The sequence below is a fragment of the Macaca nemestrina genome, chromosome 13 (assembly GCF_043159975.1).
Source record: "Macaca nemestrina isolate mMacNem1 chromosome 13, mMacNem.hap1, whole genome shotgun sequence".
NCBI classification, from domain to species: domain Eukaryota; kingdom Metazoa; phylum Chordata; class Mammalia; order Primates; family Cercopithecidae; genus Macaca; species Macaca nemestrina.
Genome location: NC_092137.1, coordinates 105213569 through 105228812, shown reverse-complemented (window position 1 = coordinate 105228812; position 15244 = coordinate 105213569).

The window sequence follows — 15244 nt, the reverse complement described above, 5'->3', positions numbered from 1 at the left end:
TAGAAGGAGGAGGTTCAAGGCAGAAAACTCATCAAGGCTTAATGACAACAATAGCAGCTTATATTTGTGTGGGTCCATATGCAGCCTCCCTTCATGTTACAGAAGGTAAAGCCCAAGGCTAAGACTCTTCTTGCAAACTAGGTCAAGCAGCAAGCTACAGGTTAGAAACAGGCAAGGCAGCAAAAGAGTCACATGGGTGAACTCTGGGACTCTGCAGTCACACTCTGACTCTCCTGCTTGCAATGGGTGCTCATAAGCAAGCTAGCTAACACCTCAGAGCCTTGGTTTTCCCACCACTAAATGCAAATAATAGGCAATGCTGAGTTATTGCAAAGTTACTTCATCTTTGCAGTAGGCTTCTGTGGTGAGTAGCATATTATCATTATTATTAGTCCTGGAAGAGTCAGCTCAAAGGAATCTGCTTTAAAGTCTTATTGCTCCAAGTGTGGTTCATGTATCAGCACCATTAGCATGCTTGTGGAGTTAAAATGCAGATTCTCAGATCTCAGGTTTGACTTCCTGACTTAAAGTCATCATCTTAACCAGACCTCCCATGCACATTAAATTAGAGAAGCACTGTTTTAAAATGCGTTGGCTAGGTGTGGTGGCTCATGCCTGTAATCCCAGCACTTTGGGAGGCCAAGGCAGGTGGTTCACCTGAGGTCAGGAGTTCGAGACCAGCCTGGCCAACATGGTGAAACCCCGTCCCTATTAAAAATACAAAATTAGCCGGGCATGGTGGTGCATACCTGTAGTCCCAGCTACTCGGGAGGCTGAGGCAGGAGAATCACTTGAACCTGGGAGGTGGAGGTTGCAGTGAGCTGAGATCATGCCATTGCACTCCAGCGTGGGCAAGAAGAGCAAAACTCTACCTCAAAATAAATAAAATAAAATAAAATAAAATAAAATAGAATACATCAATCATACAGTGCATAAGTTCTGGCATATGCACTAGCATAAAGGGATTCTCCTATTATAAACCTAGCCCATCTCTTTACTCTCTATCCCACTAGCCCACTGATGACAGCAAAAACTCCCCTCTTAACACTTAACACTTCCAACACTTCCTAGCCGGGCATGGTGGCTCACGCCTGTAATCCCAGCACTTTGGGAGGCTGGGGTGGGCAAAGCGCTTGAGGCCAGGAGTTGAAGACTAGCCTGACCAACATGGCAAAACCCTGTCTCTATTGAAAATGCAAAAAAATTAGCTGGGCATGGTGGTACACGCCTCTAATCCTAGTTACTTGGGAGGCTGAGGCACGAAAATCGCTTGAACCTGGAAGGCGATGGTTGCGGTGAGCTGAGATTGTGCCACTGCACCCCAACCTGGGTGATAGTGAGACCTTGTCTCAAACAAACAAACAAACAAACAAATAAAAACACTTCCTTACTTTGGTTTAAAGTGTTCCATAAAATATTCCTAAGAGAAAAAACTTTAAACCATCATCGTACTACTAGAATGTCAGCTCCATCCATGCAGGTATTTTTGTCTGTTTTGTTCTACAGTGTATCTCAAGTGCCAAGGCCATTGCTTGCGATATACTGGGTGCTCAGTGAATATTTGGCCAGTGAATAAATGAATTGGCCACTGATATAGCAATAGAGATTAATTTATTCGACTGGCCAGCAAATTTGAGAAGACTGGGGACTCGGATCAGGAATGTTGTAAAGGAAGCCTAGAAGAGGGGAAAGGCCCGGAGTGAAGGTTTTTTCAGAGATTTGGGGGTTGATTAAGGAAAAAGACATGACCACGAGGTGGCGGTAGCACACACATGCTTTCTGGGTGATGCTTTAACAGGTTTACACTGGGGAATGTCCTTTACAGCAGGAGTTGGTCAAGGAGGCTATAGTGTGGAGATGGGGTCCTACTCAGAAGAAAAGAAGGGAAGAGGACTCATAGGAAAGAAGAGAATTGGAAAGAGGGCTTACATGGCCAGGTGAAGTCACCCAGCAGCACAGCAGGGAATATCCAGGTCAGAGAGCTCCTATGGGCTACAGTGGCTTGGGGCCTTTATGGCTTAGAGCTTTTCCTTGGCCAGCAGATATTGGGCACAGTTTCATGGAGTATACAGAGCAGGCAGGTTCTAAATGGATTAACAGAGGCTTAGTGGGGCTATGTTCAAAGCAAATGGATATGCAAACATTTGACTTTGGTTGGTGGGGTTTTGCAGGTCTGGTCTCAGCCTACAGTGAAGAAATTAATAATCAAGGGGCCAGCATACAGAGACCATCTTTGGCTCATTTATACAGCACAAAGCAGGGGCCATGGATTAGGAAAGCCAGGACTGGGGTTCATGCTTAAGTGAGGCTTTTGTTCAACTGGGAGGCGGTGCACAGGTGACCGGGAGGTGGAGGGGCTGAGATGGGAAAGAAAAGCACAGAGAGGGAAGACAAGCAAGCCTCAAGACGAGTGTGGCTTCTTCTGTCACTTCTGAGCCTGACCTATTACAACACGACAGAATCAAGGACAACTATTTGAAAATTCAAGGCTGAATTCAAGTCTTTCATTGGTGAGTCACAGTTTTCCTACAAACTCACTGGGGGGCCCTTGGTCAAGCAACCTCCCCTCCCTAGGCCTCTCTTCCATAAAAGGAGGGAATTAAACTAGATATGTGTCCTCATCAGGCTGACCTGCAGGAGCTTTTTACCAAAAGTGCTCTATCTCCTCCATCCAGAGGTTCTGATTCACTTGATCTGGGTGTGGGACAAGGACATCAGGATGCCAGGGTTGAGGCCCTCTGGACCACATAAGTGCTGAGTCAGGGACCCTGAGATCAAGTCTTCCCAGCTCTCTTGCCTGGCCCTGGCAGTGTCTGCCAATACAAAGGAGGGAGATGGGCTTTAACATCAAAGAAAAGCTCCCTACTGCATCAGCAGTACATTCTGACTACATATTAATGTGGGTTGAAGGTAGATTTTCTATTTTCTCACTCACAGGCTGGCTAAAACACATTTCAAGCTTCATTTTTGGGGGAACATAAATTGGGCTTCAACAGGGGGTGTCAAATTGGGGTAAAATTCTTGCACATCTTGGGGAAACCAAATAATCTTGTGTTTTCTCTTCACATAACTATGAAATCCCTAAGCCACAACAGCAAATCTCAACATGCTTGATATTAAGCCCAGTTCTCTCATAAAAGTTTCTGGAGATAATGAAACTCATCTATTGGGTTCTTAGCTTTAAACCTGAGAAAGCTTAAAAAGAGGGAAGATTGGCTTTGACGTCTTGCCTCTGGGTCTCCCTCATGTGTAGCTAAAAGAGTAGTTCAGGAAATATCCACCAGGGGTCAGCATTTTATACACACCTGACTGCTCTGGAAATTTTTTTTTTTTTTTTTTTTTAAATAGAGACGGGATTTCACCATTTTGCCCAGGCTGGTGTCGGACTCCTAGACTCAAGCAATCCGCCCGCCTCAACCTCCCAAAGTGCTAGGATTACCGTGTGAGCCACCACACCCAGACTGGAAGGAATCTTGACAAGGCAAATAATCAGTTTGGTTCTTGCTCTCAAATTAGTGAAGGTCTGGTTTTTCAAGACTCTCTAGGTGTTTCACTCTAAGGAAAAATTTATTTTCCTTCACCTATCAATCAAGCTGAGGTGGAGTCTGACCCCTGACGGGTATCCAATAAATGTTGCCTATTGCCAATGTCTAATCTACAAGGGGTGAGACGGGAGAAGTTCTGCGTCTTCTGTGCCTGCTTTAAAGTCCACTTCCTGTCATCATGTTGTTTGTTGCGGACCTTTTACCTGTATGATTGACTGGTGTGTGGAATTAACACTTCCCTCCTTGCCTGGGGGAACACACACCACATACTGGAACTCAGCACAGGAATCCCAACGGCGTGCCTGCAAGGGAAATGTGTACTTTTGTGTGTTGGTGGGTAGTGGACAGAACTCGTAAAACAGATAGATAAAATACCCAGGCACTCACTACAGTAGGGAATGGATCTGTTCCATTCCCTACTGTATGGAATGCAGCTATGGCTGCATTCTTTCCCAGGGACAGTTGACACAGTCAGATGACTCAGGGAACTTGACTTGCTTGGAGTCAGAGCAGAGGAAAGATCTTAGTGACCAGTGACCTCAAGCTGCCCCACCTGAGCGCTCCACCTCCACTCCAAGGGACTTCCTGCCAAGAGATCAGTATGTCTGTGTCTGGAGTCAAGACGCATCTTCCTTAGGCCCCAGTGGAGTCACACTGACATCTTCGCCTTCCCTCCTTGGCAGTGTTTATTATAAGTCACAGGAGTTTAGTTTTCTTTCAACACAGGCCTGTGGTTGGAGCACAGGGAGCTAGGCTGGGGCTAGAAATTGCTAACCTAGTAGGCAATGGTAAGGATTCTAGTCTGTCCTAAGGCATAAACAGGCCTTGGACACTCTGAAGTTTGTCCTTTCACCACCCCATGCTCCACTTCTAAGTCTCTCTCTCCCCATCTGCACCCCTTAGTTCCTACAAAAATCTCTTCAAAGCGAGGCTCTTGGACAATTTGTTCCATGAAGACATCAAGGACTGTCCATACCAGCCCTCAATAACCCTCTCTTCTAAACTCCATGAGGACCTGTAGCCCAGACCCCTGATCTGCATGACGCCTCGGGGGTCTTTCCAGAGGTGTATGTTTTAACCATCCCATGAGCACCTTAAAGTAAAGATTCAGTGTTTTGCTGTTTACGCTCCCTAGAGCACCTGGGCCCTTATCTGAAACTGATGAAAACTCACTGCCGACATATTCTGAAGTATATTCGTTTATTTATTTATTTTTTATTTTTCCACAGGTTAATGGGGCACAGGTGGTGCTTAGTCACATGTGGTAAGTTCTTCAGTGGAGATCTGTGAGATCCTGGTGCACCCACCACCCAAGCCATATACACTGCACCCTATTTGTAGTCTTTTATCTCTCATCCCTCACCCACCCTTCCCCCCAAGTCCCCAAAGTCCATTGTATCATTCTTATGCCTTTGTGTCCTCATAGCTTAGCTCCCATGTATCAGTGAGAACATAAGATGCTTGATTTTCCATTCCTGAGTTACTTCACTGAGAATAAGACTCTCCAATCTCATCCAGGTCACTGCAAATGCTGTTAATTCCTTTTTATGGCTGAGTAGTATTCCACCATATATCTATATCTATCTATCTATCTATCTATCTATCTATCTATCTATCTATCTATCTATCTATCTATCTATCACAGTTTCTTTATCCACTCATTGATTGATGGGCATTTGGGTTGCTTCCACGATTTTGGGATTGCAAATTGTGCTGCTATAAACATGCGTGTGCAAGTATCTTTTTCGTGTAATGACTTCTTTTCCCAGTAGTGGGATTGCTGAATCAAAGGGTAGTTCTACTTTTAGTTCTTTATGAAATATATTAGTTTAATATGCACTTCCCATTTATTCTTCTCCCTTAGAATACTCTACCCCAGAGATCCACTTGGCTTATTCCTTCTTCTGCGTTGAGGCCTCTGCACCCATGGTTCCCTATCCAAGAGGTCTTTTTTGACCACCTTATCTAAAATAGCATTTGCCTCCTGAAAGCTGCCTGTATCTCCTTTGCTTACTGTTTCTGTACTTTGCTTTATTTTTCTTCCTAAAAATGATTACTGGGTGGTCATGGTGGCTCACGCCTGTAATCCCAGCACTTTGGGAAGACAAGACGGCCAGATCGCCTGAGGTCGGGAGTTTGAGACCAGCCTGACCAACATGGAGAAACCCCATCTCTACTAAAAATACAAAATTAGCTGGGCATGGTGATACATGCCTGTAATCCCAGCTACTCAGGAGGCTGAGGCAGAATTGCTTGAACCAGGGAGGCAGAGGTTTTGGTGAGCCGAGATGGCCCCAGGGTACAAACTGGGTGTCTCTATGTTCGCCCATGGTGTGTGAAGAAAGCCTGTAAGTCCCCACACTCCTCCTTCTCTCTGTGAGAGCCACAAAACCTCAAAGAAGCAGGTGTGGTGGAATTAACTGGGAAGAAAGAACGACTTTTGAAATAGTGATTAAAGGATCATAGCAGAGCCACTGAACATGAGATGGCACTGTCAACACGCTCCAGCGTCACCACCCGATAGGGCAGGATCCCCAGGCCTGGCTTGCTGCTTATGATTGTTCTCTATCTGCCAGTCCCCAATGCCCACAGTTCTGTTGCTGTCTTCTATCCCGGCCCGCGGGATAGTCAGTGTAGGCCCTGGAGGAGGGGGTGGGAATTTGGGGAACAAGAGACACGAGAAATGGAGACAAGACAGTGCTCTGATCAAGTCTCGTTTAATGGCGGTAATGCAATGCCTTATATACATTTGGAGGGGAAGGGGTTGGGCTAAGGCGGAAATGACCTCATTGCGGAAGGCATGGCCAGATAGGTTTCGGTTTCTCCGGTCGGACGTCATGTTGCGCCTGCGCTGTCAGGTAGTCTTTTCGCGGGCGCGGGAAAAATGAATGAAGAAGAAGTGGGAAGAGCGCCATCTTTTAATGGCGGTATTAATACAGGGAAGAAGGTAAATCTAGGGAGAAGGTGTGGGGTGGAAGTGAATATAGCTCAGGCATTTAATCTTTAATTATTATTCACTATGGCCGGGGTGTGCAGCTCCGGACAGGTCCCCCTTTTTATATTTTTATGATAAGAAAACCCCTCGGGAACTGCGCCTGTCTTAGGTTGGGTCAACTCACCCCCACCTTCTAGGCCCGTCATGGGATAAGGCAGCAGCAAGGGCGGCCCTCCTGTCTTAGGCTCCGATGGGGATAGTGTCCTCTTACCCGTCATTGACTGTCCAGTTCAGCACACAGGGGAGGTGGTCTTATTAAGGTAAATAAGACTCACCATTTTCAGTCATCTCAAGGCGATGATAATGAACCTGTATAGGTTTGACCTGGAAGGCCTCGATTTGTTGTCTGACAAATGCCATAAGCTTATTAAGGATTATATGCCCGAGAGTGAGGAAAAGTAGAAGGGTGAGTAAAGGACCAAGAAATGGCAAGAGATAGGGGAGAAGTCCATCGAGTCCAGTCCATAGTGGATTGGCGGCCAGGCCTTTTCTGCACTTTTCCAGTTCTTCTTGCAAAGTTTTTATCTTATCTCTGACGATTCCGGATTTGTTGGCGTAAAAACAGCACTTTTCCTGTAAAGCCAAACACATCCCTCCCTGTTCTGCCGTTAACAAATCTAGACCTCTTCTATTTTGGAGAACTACTTCAGCTAACGAGTCTACTTGGTCTTGTAAATCTTGTATAGTACTGGATAAGGTCTGTACATCTGAGATTAGTTGATTGGATAATTTAGTATATTGGGTTAGTGAGACTCCTAGGCCTGTGACTCCTGTAGTAAAAGCAGTGGTGATTCCTAGTCCAGCCAACAAGGGAATAAATTGTATGGCTTGTTTCGGTCTATAAATAAAATGTTCAATAGCGGGGATGGGGATAGGTTCATCTCCAGGGATGATATCAATGTCGGGGAGAAGAGTGGCCAGAACACAAAGCCCTGTCCAATTTGTAGGTAGATACGTATATGCCATGTTGTTTCCACAAACGAAAACCGAGCCATTTATAGCACACAAAGGGTTGGTGGCATTGATTATGGAAGTACAGTTGCCAAACACAACATAGCCTAAATCAATTTCTTTAGTGTTATTATATGATGGTGAAAAGAGGCAAGAGGAATTAGAAAACGTCATTGGTTGAACCAAGGGGGGGGTGGGTAATAGGACAGGAATTATTTACTAAGGATTCATTTGAGTAATTGACATAGGGCAATGAAAGGTTAGGTATGGCTAGAGGAATAGGTGGGCCCATTTTAAGACAAAGCCAACAATCATGGGCCAGGCTTGTATTGGACATTTGAAGTAAATTGTAAGTAGCATTGAGGATATCAAAAGTTTGAGCATCGAGCCTAAAATTATCTCTAAGCTCAGGCAGGGCTAAAGGGTGATATTGAAGTTCAGGATAAGAAGCTTTATGAATTTCTAATTTTTTCTGGACGGTTTTAATTCTTGCAATATCTAATGGGCCTCCTCCATCAGAAATGTGAATGGGGGCGGTAGTGCTCCAACAAACAGGCTTTCCTTTTTGGCCGTTACAAGGAGACTGTACAAGTTTATTAGTGGATCCTAATACTTGTACGTCATTGATGCCTCCAGTTTGTGTTTTTAGTAACGTGGCCGTATAATATGTTCTATTGCCTGATTTGCATTGTTGATAGGAGGTATAACAGGAACTATGTACAGAAGATTGGAAAGAGCTACAAGGGCATTCTAGGAGCGGCCCGCTAGGTGAGGTATCTCTTGGGGTAGACTTACATTTCCATAACTGGTTTGGCATTAGGTAAGCTGTCTTGCCCATGCAGGTCACCTGGGTGATTCTATCTGACGGAGGTTCAGATATTTGTCCCCCTCTGCAGTCACAAGGCTGGCCGTATTGTTTTCGTAATAATTCTTTTGCCTTACGAGGGTCACCAAAACCTGCATAGACTGTCACTATGTTATATAGAGCGATTATTCTCCAAAGGAATTTCATGTTAGGCTTCATTTTCTGAAAAGCAAGAAGGAAAGAACTTCTCAGGGAGATTTATCTTCCCTGGACTGACAATGGTTATGATTTATTTGTCTTACCAATCTTTCAGGCAGCCATCTGGCTGCATCATTTTTTTGTGAGAAGATGCATACTGAGCCTCTTCCCCAAATTAAAACCGGATCGGGGCCATGCCATGAACTATCAAGTGGATCTTTCCATTTTACCATTGCAAACTGTTTTTGAGATTCAGGATGCCAGAAACGGTCGGCAGCCGATTTTCCATGACTGTCCAAATTTAAAAAATTAAGGATAAACAGGGCATGATTGAGTATGTTTCTGGGGGTACCCTTCACGGGGTACCAGCTCCCCCCTTTTAATTTTGTGATAATAGTTTTTAATGACAGATGAGCTCTTTCTACTATACCTTGTCCTTGGGGATTATAGGGAATGCCTGTGGTATGTTTAATTTGTAGGGTATTACAAAATTGTAAGAAGGCTTTAGCTGTATAACCGGGGCCATTATCTGTTTTGATTTGTTTGGGTATTCCTAAAATAGAAAAGCGGTGTAATAGATGAGCTATGACATGTTTGGTGGCCTCTCCTGTTTGGAGAGTTGCACTGATGAATCCACTATAGGTGTCTATGCATACATGGATATATCTTAGTTGACCGAATTCTGAGTGGTGAGTAACGTCCATTTGCCAAATTTCATTGGGGATGAGTCCTCGGGGGTTAACTCCTAGATGAGGAACAGGTAAATATGTTATGCAGTTGGCGCATTGTTTAACTATTTGTCGAGCTTGTTCTCTGGTAAGTTTAAACATAAGTCTTAAGGTTTGGGCGTTTAAATGATGTAAGGCATGTGCTTTTTGCGCTTGTTGCAAATTGTCTGTAGTGACTGTGGCTATGGTTTTTGTCGCCGTGTCAGCTGTTGCGTTACCTTGTGTTAGAGGTCCCGGTAATCCTGAATGTGCTCTAATATGCCCAAGAAAAAAGGGAGTAGTCCTTTTTCGGATAAGTTGTTGACATTGTAAAAATAGGTTAGCTGTGTCTGAAACATGTTTAATTTGAGACACGGTCTCTAAGAGGGGTATTGAATGGGCCAGGTAGGCGCTGTCTGTATAAATGTTAAGTGGCTGACAAGGAAAAGCTGATAGTGCTGCAATTATAGCTTGCAATTCGACCAGCTGAGCTGATGTATAAGTGGTCTGGAATTTAACGACTACATTATTGTAAGTGTAAGCGGCAAGTCCTGTGGAAGATCCATCAGTGAAAATTAGTAATGCGTCATTGAGAGGTTCTTTACTGGTAATAAGGGGAAATACAAACGCATGAAGTTTACAAAATTGAATAAGTTTGTTAGGTGGGTAATGGTTGTCAATCGCGCCAGTATAAGAAGCGCAAGCAATTGGCCAGGCTTCCGTATTTTGTAACAGCCAATGGATGCGTGATTGAGTGTAGGGCTGTATAATGGTAGAGGGTTCTATTCCAAAGTATTTTCTACTGTTTTCTCTTCCCAAGATAATTAGATCAGCTATGGCATCATAATAAGGCAACAAAACCTTTTTAGGGGAGGAGGGCAGGTGTACCCACATAATGGGATTGTTCTGCCAAAATAGGCCAGTAGGGGTTATTGTTGTGTTAAAAATAAGGAATATTAATGGCTGAGAATAATCAATACCAGTAACAAATTGTGTTGCAATGGCATGTTCTACCTGTTGGAGTGTTATTAATGCTTCTTTAGTAATGGACCTGGGGGATTTTGGATTAGAGTCTCCTTTTAATATATCGAAAAGAGGTTTTAACTCTCCTGTGGTGAGCTTTAAGTACGGTCGAAGCCAATTTATGTCTCCCAGTAATTTTTGGAAATCATTTAAAGTTTTTAAATGATCACGACGTATAACGGCCTTTTGATTAATGATTTTGGGTCCATTAATCTGGAAACCAAGATAAGTGTATGGATCTTGTAATTGTACTTTTTCTGGGGCTATTTGTAGTCTGGCTGCTGTTAACTCTTGTTTGAGTTGGGCGAAGCACTGTAAGACTTGTTCGCCAATTTCTCCTGCTATTAAAATATCATCCATATAATGTATAATATACATTTGTGCCCATGTTTTTCTGACTGGCTCTATAGCGGCAGCTACATATTTTTGACACAAGGTAGGACTATTGGCCATACCCTGAGGTAAGACTTTCCATTGATAGCGCTTCATTGGTTGTTTAAAATTTGTAGATGGAAATCTTAAAAGTTTAAAATTTGTAAAGGCAAATCTTTTCTGGTCAGCAGGGTGAAGGGGAATTGTAAAAAAGCAATCTTTAAGGTCAATAATGATTTTAAAATATTTTTGAGGAATCGCAACTGGTGAAGGCAATCCTGGTTGTAAGGCACCCATAAGGATCATAGTGATATTTACTGCTCTTAAATCTTGTAAGAGTCTCCATTTACCAGACTTCTTTTTAATAACAAAAATAGGTGTATTTCAAGGGGAATTACTTTCCTCAATATGTCCTGCTGCTAGTTGTTCCTGCACTAACTGTTGGGCAGCACTTAGTTTATCATTGAGTAAAGGCCACTGATCAACCCAAACGGGCTCATCTGACTTCCAAGTAATGGGGTCAGCGCACCTTTGGGGTGCAGGTATGTCAGTGGCCTGAGCTAAAAATTTCCAAACCCCTTTTTATCAAGTTGTCCTGAAACCAGTATAGGCTGTGGGATACCGTTCTCTCCTTTTCCAAGACCTTTACCAGGGGTGTATCCTTGAGTTAACATTTGTGCAGTAACTATATCATTTGGACTACACATTATAATTTTCATTTGAGAGAGTAGATCTCGCCCCCAAAGGTTAACAGGTAGGTAAGGGATGACAAATGGCTTAATGAGGCCTGAATTGTTTTCTTTATCTGTCCATGTTAGGTATTTAGAACTTTGTTTAGGATTACTGCTTTGTCCAATTCCTCTCAAGTGAGTTAAAGTTTCTGTGGTAGACCAATGAGAGGGCCAATCTTCCTGTTTAATGATAGTTACATCAGCCCCTGTGTCTATTAGTCCAGTGAATGCCTTCCCGTCTAACCATAAGGTTAGAGAGGGTTTTTGCTTTGTAATTGGTTGCACCCAATATATATCTGATGATCCGAAACCTTTTATATTTCTACTAGAGTATTGGATATTATTATCTGTTTTAACCAAAGGTAGCAGGAGTAACTGAGCTATTCTAACTCCTTGAGGGACAGTAATAATACTATCAATAGCTCTGGCCATAATTTTAATTTCTCCTTCATAATCATTATCGATAACTCCAGGGAGGACTTGTAAGCCTCTCATGGTGACACTACTTCTTCCTAAAAGTAGCCCAAAAGTGTTAGGTGGTAAGGGTCCATATATTCTGGTATTTAAGGTTTGCGGTCCCATTTCAGGTGTTAGTATTATGTGGGAGGTGGAACTGAGGTCCAATCCCGCACTTCCTGGGGTTGCTCTACTAAGTTTTTAAATGGATTGCTGTTGCTGGCTGGAACAAAGCTGACTGCCCCATATGCTTGTTTCGGGGCCTGAGGCTGGCCCCTCATCCCGTTTCCCTGCCTGGGGGGTAAAGGATTTCCTTGACTGTCAGTTTTAGATTTACATTCGTTTGCCCAGTGCCTTCCTCTTTTACACCTTGGGCAAAGGCCTGGAATTTTTGCTTCTGGACTTTTATTTTGGTTTTCACAGCAATCTTTTGCCAAGTGTCCCCTTTTACCGCATCTAAAACATGCCCCTTTATCTTTACCTTTGTTAATGAGGAAATCTCTTACTGTTTGGCCGCTAAAAGCGGCGGCCATTGCTAGGCCTTGTTGATATGAGGGCCCAATATCTGAACAAAGGCGAATGTATCCTGTTAAATCTGTTTTCTTTCGATAAGGTCTGATTGCCGCTTGGCAGGCGGGGTTAGCATTTTCATAAGCTAACTGTTTAACATAATCTACACCCGTTTCTGCATTTCCAAAGATTCTACCTGCCGTGGTCATAAGTCTATGCACAAAGTCTGAAAATGGCTCATCGGGTCCTTGTTTAACCGCTGTGAGCGAGGCCCCTGGATCTCCTTTAACGGGAAGTTTTCTCCAGGCCTTTGTAGCAGCAGCCTGGATTTGTGAGAACAGTCCAGGGTCATATTGCATTTGGGCCTGAGTGTCTGCATAATTACCTGAACCAGTTAACATATCAAAATCCCAACCGTTTCCCGCCTGTTGATTTCTTTTAGCTGTATCTCTACAATTTTCAAAGAACTCTGACTTCCAAATTAAGTGGTCTCCCCCAGAAAGAACTGCCCTTACTAAGGTATTCCAGTCTATAGGAGTGAGCCAATTCTCAGCTACAGATTCCACTATAGCAAGAGTATATGGAGCAGTAGCCCCATACTGAGAGGCAGCAGTCTTTAACTCTTTTATAATAGTAAAATCAAATCCAGTATGATGCCTCCAAGCCTGTCCCTGTTCATCTATGGTTTCAGTGACTGGAAAAACGTCTTTGGGGGAAGAGTCTTCTCTATGTCGGCTAGCGACTAACCCCCCTCTTGGAACATGTTGTCCAGGCCGCTGAAGTGGGCGCAAGGAACCCTCCATAGCGTCTGAGTTAGGTATTTTTTCATTTCCTGTTTTTAGCTTTTGGAGCCTAATTATCAGTGATTGATGTAACTCTTCAAGTTTAATCTGTTCTTCTAGTTGAGCAATTTTTTGCTTTAATTCTTCTTTGGGATCTATGGCTGCCATAACAATGGGCGCAGAAGCCTCATTATGTGTCTTATTATATGGGGGTGGGTATGAAAAACAGGGAGGCAAATCAGGGTTGTGATATTTAGCCGCCTCTTCCTCTAAATCATCCCAATTTATATCCGATTGATTAGGCTTATTAATTTCCTCCTCCTTTTGAAGCATCTGTAAAATTGGGTATTTTTTTGGTTTGTTTTCGTGTGGTATTTCTTTATCTGTTACAGAAGGAGACTTGATTTCCTCATTATCACTTTCGAGGGAAATGAGATCTTCCTCCGTATCTTGCGGAGGCTTTGTGAGGTTAGAGCGGGAGCTAACCTTTAAAATATGCTCTGTCTGAGCGACCGCAGCCATGACTTGCGGATTGTCCTCCTTCTTATCTATTAAACCTCTAATGAGGTTCCAATAAGAGAAGGCGGTTACAGGAATTTTTTTCTGGCCCAAAAGTATTATAATAGTCCTGAAAACAATCCCCTACTCTACGCCATCTTTTAATATCAATAGTTCCTTCCTGTGGGAACCAAGGGCAAGTGTCTTTTACAAAATCAAAAAATTTAAACAAATCATTACCTTTAACCTTTACTCCTCATATCTTTAAAGCCTCTTTTAATTGTCCTACATATATTTGATGTTGGCTTAATTCTTGTCCCATTTCAGACGCGTCACTTACCTTCGATTCTGACGCGGCAGGTTCCCGCAGTGATCGGAAGAGTTTGACTCCTTTTGTCTTCGTTAGCGGTCGACCGTCCTTTGGCGTCCTCTTCCTCACGGAGTCCCTCGTTTCCAGGTCCCTGTTCGGGCGCCACGTATCCCGGCCCACGGGATAGTCAGTGTAGGCCCTGGAGGAGGGGGTGGGAATTTGGGGAACAAGAGACACGAGAAATGGAGACAAGACAGTGCTCTGATCAAGTCTCGTTTAATGGCGGTAATGCAATGCCTTATATACATTTGGAGGGGAAGGGGTTGGGCTAAGGCGGAAATGACCTCATTGCGGAAGGCGTGGCCAGATAGGTTTCGTTTCTCCGGTCGGACGTCATGTTGCGCCTGCGCTGTCAGGTAGTCTTTTCACGGGCACGGGAAAAATGAATGAAGAAGAAGCGGGAAGAGCGCCATCTTTTAATGGCGGTATTAATACAGGGAAGAAGGTAAATCTAGGGAGAAGGTGTGGGGTGGAAGTGAATATAGCTCAGGCGTTTAATCCTTAATTATTATTCGCTATGGCCGGGGCGTGCAGCTCCGGACAGTCTTCTGTGAAGGATTTCACTTCTCCTGACCTCCTGCCACTCCAAGTGCATCCAGGGTTCACCTTTGGCTCTCCAAACACAGATCAAAGTTCTCTGCTAAACATAGAGTCCATCCACTCCAGAAGGGCAGAACTTTAAAATTATAGTTATCTTTAACATCAAACTCTTCAACAGAACTTGTACCCCTTTCAGACCAGGGGGAACCTCCTGCTGAAAGTATGCCTCCCCCATGCCCCTTCTGAGAAACTCAATTCAGAACATTGTGCTACAGAGAGCAGGGGGGAAGGGGGCCAGCTCCAGACAGAGCCGATTTTCAGATAGGCCATTTGCAAGTGGAAAGGGACAAGAGTCTGTAGTTTGAAATCATAACTCTCAGGGATGAGGTCCAGCTACATCTTTTAATAGCCAAGTGATTTTTGTACCAGCTCCTGAAGCTCATTTCATTCATTTAGAAAATCATGGCTGGGCACAGTGTCTCATGCCTATAATCCCAGCACTTTGGGAGGCTCAGGTGGAAGGATCACTTTAGGCCATGAGTTCAAGACAAACCTGGCCAACAGAGCAAGAGCCCTCATCTCTACAAAAAATTTTTTAAAAATTAGCCAGGTGTGGAGGCTGAAGCAGGAGGATCACTTGAGCCCCAGAGGCCTGGCTGCAATGAGCCATGATTGTGCCACTGCACTCCAGCCTGGGCGACAGAGCAAGACCTTGTCTCTAAAATAAACAAAAAAGAAAGAAAACCAAGATCATAATACTT